Source organism: Glycine soja, chromosome 18, assembly GCF_004193775.1.
Source record: "Glycine soja cultivar W05 chromosome 18, ASM419377v2, whole genome shotgun sequence".
Classification (NCBI taxonomy): domain Eukaryota; kingdom Viridiplantae; phylum Streptophyta; class Magnoliopsida; order Fabales; family Fabaceae; genus Glycine; species Glycine soja.
In genome coordinates, this window is record NC_041019.1 from 11,270,647 (window position 1) to 11,283,072 (window position 12,426).

The 12,426-nt window shown below is 31.9% G+C and overlaps 1 pseudogene; it reads left to right on the top strand.

Annotated features, from left to right (window-relative positions):
• Positions 1-9,191: 9,191 nt before the first annotated feature.
• Positions 9,192-10,313, top strand: LOC114395809 (annotated as a pseudogene).
• Positions 10,314-12,426: the final 2,113 nt, after the last annotated feature.

Consider the following 12,426-nt stretch of genomic DNA (forward strand, 5'->3'; position numbering starts at 1 on the left):
TTGTTGCATCCTAAATTGTCTCAAGACTCTGTCCGGTTGGTGCCACTCAATAACTTGGAAACAAATTAGTGGCACCACCGCGTACCACGCGAGACTTCCGACTAAACAAACGGGAGGCAAGAATGACATAACGGTTGATGGGTAAGGCTCCCACACAAACTGCATATAACAACATAGTTGTCAACATTGTAGTAAAATAAGACATATAATTTTTTATTTTACAAATACAATAGCATGGTTCTTACCTCATGACGTTTCATAATATCGAACTTGCGATGAAAAACTTTCACATCATCATTGCCGATATGTTGGTTTCCACGTCGCAGCCACCTACAAAGAATAAAATTTAATATACCCTAAAACCATTTATTCTATTAAAATGAAATACGCTGTTAAAAATGATTGACCTGTGCCCTAGTGGTGTATTTTCTATGTGGGAAGGAGTCCTCTTTGGAGCCAAGGTGGGACATCGTTCCCATGCCCACAATTGTAGTAAGATGCACATACCTCCGATTGATTTAGTTTTATAATCGGTGGCACTGCACATCTCTCTGTATAGAAAACTAAGTACGGCAGCTCCCCATGCATATCTGCCACATTCTTCAAAGTCACGCAAAAATTGAAGGTACCTTACCGAAACTCTGTTACTGGTTTTGTCAACGAACAAGACACCTCCAATAAATCTCAGTATCCATGCACGGGCAAACCTTCGTACTTGTTCTTCGTCGTCGTCATTATTAATTTGATCAAAATGGTGAGCCAGCCAACTTAATTTAACTACACTACCTTTAATTTCACCTTCTTGTGGTCTGACTCCCAATAATTCCTCACATAAATCAGCCCAATCAAGATTTATTGGACCGATTAATGGTAAATCATCCACACTTATACCTAACAACACAAAGACGTCTTGTAGAGTGATAGTACACTCTCCGCATCTCATGTGAAACGTATGTGTTTCCGGCCTCCATCTATCTATCAGAGCACTAATTAGTGAGACATTTATTTTTAAGAAACCCATCTTGATAATCCACCCGAAACCAGATTGTTGAAGAAAAGGAAAATTTTGTTCTGGAATTTGTTCTTCCCCTTGATACGTGGGGACAGCTCGTCTGATATGCAATTTTCTTTCTTCTTCCCCATTCCAAACATGTTCTGAAACATGCTTAGGTTGCATCCATAATACATCAGTATCGATGGGGCCAGATTTAATGTTAATGTGTGATGAAGATGATGATGAAGATGCCATTGCTGTTGCAAAATAAAATATAATACATGTGAAGAAAACTTTAATTTATTAGTAAACTTTAAATATATAACAATAAATTTGTAAAAAATCAAACTCGGCAATTTTTAATATATTCTATACATAAATTAAAATATATGTGAAGAAAACTTTAATTTATTAGTAATTTTTTTTCTACAATTAACAAATAAATAATTGAATAAAATATGGACTAACAAATTATTTATAATACAAACAAATATTGAAATGCAAAAAATCATTTCAATAATATATATACAATAATAATAATAATAATGTACAATGTATCATATATTTAATCACTTAAATTTTCTAAAACAAATAATAATAACGTACAAATTAAAACTAACAAATAATATATATATCATTCTAACTAAACAATAATTAACTCAAATAATATTAAATTATGATCTCATTTATTTAAAATACAAAATTATAATACTAAAAAGATAGATTTACGTGTGTCAAGTGTCTAATATTACAATTAGTCAAATATTTAATATTACAAAAACTAAAAATTTAGGTGTGTCTAAAATTTATAAATATATACCTAAAGATAATATTAACTTGTGCCTAATACTAAAAAATCTAATATTACTTATTTGATCCTAAAGTATCGTCCATGTATATATATTTATTAGACTAAACTATCATCCGTCTAAATATATACCTAATACTACAAAGCTAATATCACATTTATAAAATTTAAGAGTATACACAACAACTAAATATATATACACGTAATATTTTTATACTAACTAAACAAATATATAATATTATTTTCAATTATACTTACTCATACAATTTTTTTTACTAGAGATTAAGTTATAAAATAATTTCTTATTTAAAACTCATAAGAATAATTAGTTTGTCAACCCCTGCATCATATATTTTAATTCTACGAATAATTAAGAATACAATTAATTATATATGTAGTACACAAATAAAATAAATTTACAAAAATAATTGAAACAAATTGATAAGAAAGAATAATTATTTTAGAAAATTTTATATTTCTTGAGTTAAAATATATTTTATTTTACAGATATTTCTAGAATTCATAATAAAATTCTCATTCTTTGATAAAAAAAATTAATAATAATATTCTATGTTATGCTGTAATTACTACTAATAATACTAAAATATTATATACAATAATCAAATAACATCTAACAATATATACAATAACAATAACTAAATAAAATTTTAATTCTAACTAACCAAATAACAATTACTACTAATACTAAAATATTATATACAATAACCAAATAACATCTAACAATATATACAATAAGAATAACTAAATAAAATTTTAATTCTAACTAACCAAATAATATTTTCATACTAACTAACCTAATATTGGAATATTTATTAATAAGTAAAAAATAATAACACAATAGCTACTCATACAAACTAATTTAAACTTAGAACTTTTGTTAATAATAACTAACCTACTATTTACATACTAACTAACTTATAATACTAAGTAACTTAAACTTATAATATATATTAGCATATTTACTTTGAAAATACATACCAAGAATTTAAGGGCACTTGAAGCACACTTGAAGCACACTTGAAAGATGAATGCACAGAAGAACACAAACACAATAATCTCTCAAACTCCAGAAGAAGAAAGAAAGAGAAAGCAAACTAAGGAAGCTGTGTAAACGTAAACTAAGGAAGCTGTGTAAACTTAAAGAATGAGTTCAACATTTTTTTTATAGCCCAAAACTTAAACCCTACCCCCAACGTTCAAATTTTTTTAACGTTAAGATGCTATATATGCTAGCCTTTTCAGAACCTGAAAGCTATTGCTTGCAAGGTGCAGACCAAGCCTTCATTCACGTGAACATACCTGCAGGCTTTTCAGAAAAAGGTGCAGACCAAGCCTTCACGTAATCCACACAAGCCTATGATCCTCTCTCCCCTTGTCCCGCAACCGCCAGTGGCGGTACCGCCTGCAACACCCTGTCCCGCCAGCTCCAAGGGCGGGACCACCCCCTCTCTCCTATCCTGCCATCTCCAAGGGCGGGACACTTCTCTCTCTCCTATCCCCTCCCATCCCGCCATTGCTGCTGGCGGCACCCCTCCCCCTCTCTCCTAGTCAACCCCTATCCCGCCATTGCCACTGGCGGTTCAAGCTTCCCGCCGGTGTCAATGGCGGCACCCACGTAGAAAACAAACCCCCCCGTAATTTCTTATAAATGAGACCCTATTCAGTAAAAAGTTTCTAAAACCAACCCTCCTCCGTAAATTTGCCGCCACACAACAGCCACAAAATATAAAGTTAACAACAGCTGTGGAAATTAAAGTGACAAACATCAATGGCCTGAGATGACGTACCCAATGTTGGAGTCTAGCATTCCTACGTGAAACATCTTTTGCATTAGACGAAAGGAATTAGGACCGTTGGATTGAAAGCTAGTGATGCAATGAGTAGGTGGGAGTTGTGTTTGTTGTTTCATAATTAATTGAACCTAATGAATTTCTTGATTTCTTTGTTGAAAATTTATTCACAACAATATTTTTTAATATTTATTTTATGTTAAATTGTTTCATATTTTTTAATTGTTTGATGGAAAATATAAAAAATTAGTTTTTTCTCTTTAAATTTTTAAGGATGACATGGACAATTATTATTTAAAAACTATTATATTTAGAAGTTTATGAGACTTATGGATTACTAATTCGTAAATCTCATACGAACCTGTAAAAGGGTTATGGATTACGAATCCATTAACCTCATACGGATTGACAATCCGTAATATGTAAGCCCAATATGAGTTTTCGTAGGCCCATTACAAGTTGGTAATTTGTATGGCCTTGTCTTACGGATTCATAATCGAAAATCCATAAGCCTTGTACGATTTGTCAATCCGTAACGCTCTGACATTACAAAATCTAGTGCTATATATGATTGACGTTAATTAAAAGTAGTAATCTCAATGGCCAATTATGTCATTTGGTTAGAGTGTGGTACTAATAACGATTTTGTGTCATGTGAGTTTCATGGCCCATTAATATAAAACTTTTTCGTAGACCATTTTTTAACAACCAGTATTGGGTTTTTTATTATGAATTCGTAAGCCCGATACATATTGACTCTCTGTAATCCGTAAGCGTGTTACGAATGTGTATGAGGGTTTCCAATTGAAAATCCATAAGGGACATATGATTTGGTGAAAAACACATATATTTAAGTTAAATTATTTTCATCTTATACATATTTTGATATAAAAAAATAATAATAGCTCATGATGTCCCACAACTATTTGTGGTACATATGGTCATAAGTTTGTCATGTTGTTGCAGTGCATTAGTTGTTGTTGGTTGTCATATTCTCGAATGAGTTTTTACTTCTCTTGGTCTAGGATGATCACAACTTATTGATTGTTGTTGTTGACCAACATGTTGAGCACCTTCACCATCGATAACATCATTGTCATTGTTGTTATCATTAAGGGACTCAAGAGATTCGTTGGGTCCAACATGGAATTCATGGTGGTGTGGCCCAACACAACACTGTCAATTGGAAAGTCCAGTTATGATAAGGAATGAATAAAAAAAATTAGCGACCAGCAGCATATAAAAAAATTAGTCCAGTTATGATCAACCCCTGGCACGACCATACTTATGCATTGGTTATGATATATATCTTGTTAGGGAACCATGGGCCATGTAAGCATAGAGTATATAGTTATAGCTTTGAATCATTTCTGTCTTTGTTGAGTTCCTTTGAAATCTAAATTTGCCTTGTTTACTCATATATAAGAGAATATTAGGATAAGAGGCTACCAGCAGCATTCTGATTCTCTTTCTTTTTGAATGTCATGTAAACGTGAAGGGAATTCCTTTCTTCTTGATTCATAGAATAGGAGAAATCCTTCAATTCTTGATTCATCATTACGCTATTTTCAGGGTTTTGTTACCTGAGGAAGCCCTGCATAAGTGTCATACTTAAGTTGTTGAGACTATTTATTAGTGAGTTTTGCATATTTAGTAGTATGCTAATTGTTAGAACTACTTTCTGATATTACTTGCTTTCTGATTGGTTCCTTATATTAAATGTTCTTATGTGATACATGAGATACTAGTAGCATAATTTAAATAAAATCATGCTGCTAGTATAATTTGTTTTAAATTATGTGATAATAATATAATAATAATAATAAATGTATGCTGAAAAAGTGTGTCAAATAATATATTACTATTTCCTTTCAAAAACATTAGTAAATTACACCAAATTCCAGGTCTTAGACATATGAGTAAAGACTATGAAGATATATAGTTATAATAATGGGGTCCTTGGGTCATTCTTTGTGACTTTAATGCTATTTTTTATGATTATGAAAAGAAAGGTGAATCTAAAAATGTAACTCATACGAAAACTGAAGCTTTTCATGGGCAGTAAAAAATAAGTAACTTGATCTTGTACAGATCTTCATTGTTTTGAGCTTAATAATGTCAGGTAAGTAGACTATTCTCAATATTACTCTCTTTGATGTTAAATCTACTATACCTCGAACATGATCCCCACACTGGTTCCAGGTTTCTTTAGACATCAGTTCAAAATGTAGATGATCTTGAGAAGTATTCAAAGGCAAAAGATAAACTTGAATTCATGGAACAAACATTAAGATGGAGGCATGTGGCACCCACATTGGTTTTAGGTTTTTGGCTAGAATTTCAATGTTATCTTTCTTACTGCTTTTCTCCCTTCTATTATATAATGATGCAATTTTTAAAAGTTCAATTAAAAGAAAGCACATCCAAAAATTGTGTTTTTAATTCTTTTGTTTAAGTATGTTATATATAAAGGGTTCTCTTTGGAGAAAATCATGGAATTAAGGTTCTGGTTGGTTCATTGTAAAAACAAATAAAATATTTTTTTTTGCAAAAAAACATCGGTTGGTCTAAAACTGATGTAGAAAGTGTCTTAAAAATAACATCATTGGTCTAAAACCGATGTAGAAAGTACGATTTAAAGACACTTTCTACATCGGTTTTGGCATAAAACCGATGTTGTAAAGTTACTTTCTACACCGGTTCTAAAAAAACCAATGTTGTTGTGTACCTTACAACATCGGTTTTAACCAAAATCGATGTTATTTTTGCAGTTTTTGTTTTTTTGTATATTTTTTTATTATATGACATCGGTTTTTGTAAATAACTAATGTCGTGTTGTGTATGTTAACATCGATTTTCAAAAAATCGATGTTGAAAGTCTATTTTCTAGTAGTGGATTTTTCTACATTGAGCATAGCACCGATGAAGAAAGTGATTTTCTACATTGATTAGTGTCATAACTGATATAGAAACTATTGTTGTTTGTGTGCTATTTGTTTAAAGACAATCCAACATGTAATTTCCATAAATAAAAAAATCAATCCTCTATATATATATATATATATATATATATATATTAAAATTAAGGTATAAATAATAATAAATGGCTAAACACATATAACTACATGGTAAAGTCCCTCCAAAACAATTTTAATTAAACTACTTCGAACAATGGTAAACTACATAAATCCAATCTAAACATTACTAAATTTGATCTATAACTAAATTTAAAAAACAACTTATGCTAAACTCAGTTAAATACAATATTAAGCTACCGAAAAGAACTTATGATCTATTTCTAAATTTTTCTAAAATGAAATTTGTCCACTCAACCCAAATTTCTTCCAAGTGGCCATCAAACAATGGTGCAAGATCTCCAAATATCTGCAACATACAATAACATAAATTATACACAGTAAAAACAATAAATAATCTAACTTGTTAAAATAATATATATATTACCTGCTCTCTAGTAATTATGAAAATCTAAAATTGTCGCAACCTAACATCACGACGGGACAGCGAAAGAAAATAAAAGAGACTTGTTTTCTAAGAAGAAAATGAGAGGGAGTTGCCACCAACGTTTATTTAAGGGAAATATTAGAAAAACCAAAAAGAAAGTATGCGAATTTTGAAAAGAAGGGATTCAGGAGTTGTTTACGCATAGGGAAGGTGCTAGCACCCCATGCGCCCATCACAAAGAACGACAACCTTTTGTTGCCCTTGCTCCTACGTATCCCTAGGTGTAATTAGGAAATCAGACCTACATAGTTCTTTAGGCAAAAAAAAATTGTGTGTTGAATTGATTTTTTTTATTTGGTTTTGTTTATTGGTCGGATATCCTTCGTATCCACCTATTATGAATATGATGAATATCTTTGAGAGTGTGTGGTGAGTCCAAGGCCCAACATCATGTGCTATGAAAACAAAACGCTCTAGGAGAATTACCAGGCAAGTCCGAGACTTAGCGTGGCAATCCTCGGCAACGGCGCTGGAAACTTGTTAGACTTTTAGCAAGCGTACCAATTGTCGTTGTAGGTTTCACATTTATAAAAGAGTTCGTATCCACAGGGACTCAAGTTTTACTTAATTTATTCAGATAAAGGTTATCAGTTCAATAGTTATGTACAAATTTAATCGAATGTCATTGATTTTGGTTTGATTAACTAAAGACAACTTAAAGTAAAAGAATAGTAAAAATAACGGAATCACGAGAACAACGAAAATATGGAAATAATGGAAAATACGAAATTTAGTACATCAGAAATATGTAAATTACGTAAACGACTTGAGTTAATTCAAGAAAACATAGGATTGGATTTCATCATTCATACCCTTAGTATCCTAAAGATTAACATATATAAATCATTTTCTAACATTACTGATGCACACATAGTTATCCCAAGTCGATTCCTCGCACTTGGAACCTAAGAATATTTACTAAATATCGATCCCTCGCATATGCAGTAAATACCCCGGCATTATAATTATATTCTCGTACTTTTTGCAATCAAAACGTTACACTATATTTCTAGCAATGTAACGTAAAGAGTAAAATCATTTGGTTCAAATTCTAAGATTAATTTTTAGTCTCACTTAAAATCCAATTTCATGACACTAGTGATCAAATAGAATCAAGCATTACGAGTAGAATGAAATTACCAACAATGAGTAGAAATGATGAATACATATATAATATCAAAAGGGACACGTAAAGGTATAAAGATTACGTCTAATCCTTAAGAAAAACAAACCAATCATTGTGTATGGCACAAGATTAACAAGAGAAACGACGAAGGAAGTAATCCACGGTCATAACTGTCCAGCGCCTTGGCTCCACTTTTCCTATGGGGCGCACACACACACACGACTAAAATATGTTTGTAATCCTAATATAAAAATACCTAAATTTTGTATTTGCTTCATAATTTTTTTTTTGCTTTATTTTTTTGACATGTGATAAAACAAAAAATTTGTTTTTGGTTTTTGACATATTTCTTTAGCTTTTGATAAATTAATAAATTTTGTGTTTGCATTCTAATAATTTTTTTCATTTATTATTAGTTGATTTGAAAACAACTAATGATAAATAAAAAAATTAAAAATAAGAAAATATAAAATTCATTAATTTATCGTGACTTAAAAAAATGTGAAGAATCAAAAATAAAATTATTATTTTAATAGAAACTTAATACAAAAAAAATTATTAGAAAACAAACTCAAAATTCATATATTTATCAAAAATTAAAAATATATTTTAACCTAAAATGAAATTATGCCAAACCTTTCTGATTTGCTCTGTTATCTTATTGATTAAAATATTTAATTTTGCAATTTCGTATTGAAATTCATCGTAACAAATAGCAGTCCTCAATCATCAAATAAAAATATAGTGAATAAAACAGAAAGAAACATAGATATATATTTAACTCTTGAGATCTAGAAGATTTAGAACCCAAATGCTTTAATCAAAGCATTAAAATATTTCTACCTTTGACCGAAAAGAAGGAAATAAATCATTATAATACTTTAATTAAAGCGCTATAAAGAGCTCCTAAGAAAGGTAAGGACCATTCCAATATAGCCTCAAGCACATTGAGGTCTTCACTCACCTAAAATGGTAACCACTGTGGCTTCTTACAACGTCACTCCATATCAACCAACTCCCAATGATCCTTTATGGCTATCAGATAGCGACCAACTTGGGGTCCTAGGCCATGTAGCCACCATCTACATTTACAAAGCAAAACCCAACAGCGACACCATTGAGAGGTTGAGAAACTCTCTTAGCAAGCTTTTAGTGTACTACTACCCAGTAGCTGACAGGTTGAGCTTGACAGAAAGTGGTCGAATGGAAGTGAATTGCAACGCCAAGGGAGTGACGTTGATTGAAGCTGAAACAACAAAAACATTTGGTGATTATGGAGACTTTTCAACGTCAGGGTCGACCGATGAACTTATTCCAAAAGTTGATGATACTCATCCTACAGAGGAGATTCCCCTACTGCTATTGAATTAACAAGGTTCCTTGGTGGTGAAGGCCTTGCCATTGGAGTTCTTATCTCTCATCCTTTGACTGATGTGACTGGCCTGATTCACTTCATGAACAGATGGGCAAAGCTAACTCGAGGAGAAGAACTAAACCCTGATGAAATGCCATTTCTCGATCGAACACTACTCAAATTATTACCAAATCAGGCATCAGCACCAAGCGTTAAACTCCAAGAGTTGAAGCCTGCACCACAAACACTAGGAAAAGAGCAGAAAAAGAGAAGCGTTGCATTGCTAAAACTCACATCAAGCCAGATAGAGAGGCTAAAGAAGAAGGCTAATGATCACCCTTCAAAAGAAGGGTCCAGACCTTATAGCTGATTTGAAGTTGTTGTTGCTCATATATGGAGATGTGCATCTATGGCTCGTGCTGAATCTGGTGAGAATTCAAACCAACCAATTCTAGTTCGGTTTAGTGTTAATTTTCGCAATAGATTGAAACCACCTCTACCTCAGAATTATTTTGGGAATGCTTTGGCAAAAGTAGCGACACCTGAATGTTATGAGGGAGATATCATATCAAACCCATTAGGATTCACTGCTCAAAAGATAAGGGAAACATTTCATGCAATTACTGAAGACTTTTTGAGGTCACAATTAAATGTTGGTTTAGGCAAATGACAATTGGACAACATTAGGGCTTTTGTCATGGGACAACAACACCTTATAAATACGCCCTCTGTTGGGGATCATAACATTTTTCTCACAAGCTTGATGACCATGCCAGTGTATGAATCAAATTTTGGTTGGGGAAGGCCTGTGCATTATGGTTTAGCAAGTCTGTTTCAGGTAAATAGGGCAGGAATTCTTCCAAGCCCAGATGGAGATGGTGTTATTGTTAACATATTTTTCCAAGAAGCACTTATGCAGCTTTTCAGAAAGTTTTTCTACGAGGATTTGTATGTATCCTCATTATAGCACATATGGAGCTATGAAATATTCTGTTAGCTACTATCATGGTTTTAAATTGTGGTTGCAATCACGATCATGATGAGTCAAAATCTTTACATTACGGATAATTACAAAAAAATATGACTGATACTATCACAATTCCGGTCATAAAATGACTGTGAAGTGTCAAAATACCTTGGCGTTATGATCACAATTTCAGTCGTGGATCAGAATTTAAAACCATGACTATTGTGTAATTGAGGACTTCTACTATGTTTGCAGTTTAATTTTAAAGTCTGTTTCCTTGTTTTTAGATGTTGATAATGTGTAGTGTGTTTTTTAAATTTACATGTGATCTGTATTCCATGTGATGAATAATGTTCTTATATTGCAAATGCACCGGAGATAATGTTGGGAATTTTCAATAAACCTTATAAAATATTAAATGAACATCAAAACACATTACGTCAGATTATCAAGAGGTTTTAAGGAATACCTGGATCCATAAAGAGCTTGATCAACACGCAGCGGAATCTGACAGTGGTCACGAACAATTGGTTTAATGACCTTCCTCAACCAAATCACCTTCTTCCTTATGGGACCTTCGTTTTCTCTTCAGATGGGGAGAGGAGAAATTGTTTATTGATTTGGTGTACTGGGGACCATAACCATGCCTTATGTTTTAAACCTATTAAGGTTCTCATTATCCCCTAATGGGTCAAACTGGTTTCCACTCATTAAGCCCATATTAATTTTCTGTTAGCATTCTAATGGGCTCACTTAAATAGATCATTTTATATTGAACTCATTTAAATGTAAATAATTAATATAAATGTTATAATATAATATGTAGCCCATATTAATTAATTAGGAATTATAAAATTCCTAACAATCTTCCACTTGGGCTTCATATTAACCTTAGACATTTATATCACAAAATTCTTTAGGCGCGCAACCGTATGTTATTTACTTTTAGATTCCTTTTATACTATCTGGTCCATCTCATATAACAACAGGAAATCACTGTAGTTTTCATCACAATTTAGCTTGATTAAGCCACAATGATCACCACTGTTACTCATACTCGATGACATAGATCAAATATGGATAAGCGACATGGAAATTACATACAATGTGATGTTAATCATGTCTATTTCCAACTAGTCCAAACTTTATTTTTTATATAGATCAATCCAAAATGCAATACAAACATTGCACACAAAACAGACTCTAAATAAAATGATAAACATCAACTTTATTTCTGCAGAAAATCCAAATAACAAAATGTTTATAAACCGTAAGATATAAAACATGAGTAAGACTCCCACTAAACTAAGGTACTGCCAGGAATTATAACCATATGAGCAGTATGCTTGTGAAAAAACTTTAATGTCATACCTTTAGTAAATGGATCAGCTAGCATGGAATGAATTCCTATATGTTCTATACAAATATGTATTTTCTAAATTCTTTATTCAATAACCAAATACTTTATGTCAAGCAAAAAAAAAATACTTTTACTTAGTTGAATCCTTAACAAGACTGCTAAGATATTGTCTCAATAAACATCTGATGGCTACTTAATGTTGGCGACAACAGGCAAGCCAATTACAATAATTTAGCAATTATAAATTCTAGTATAATGTCTCATAGCAAAATATTAACTCCACCAACTTGGTCAAATGTGAATCCTTATGTGAAGTGATTGCTATTAAGACATTCTGAAATAATCGAAGTCATAATACCCAATGATCTCTAAACTTCTAGACTTCCGGTATGAAAACATGTAGTTCCTTGTTCTCTTCAATTAATGCATAATGCACTTTACTACTTTCTAGTGTTGCATACCAAGGTTACTCATATATCACCTT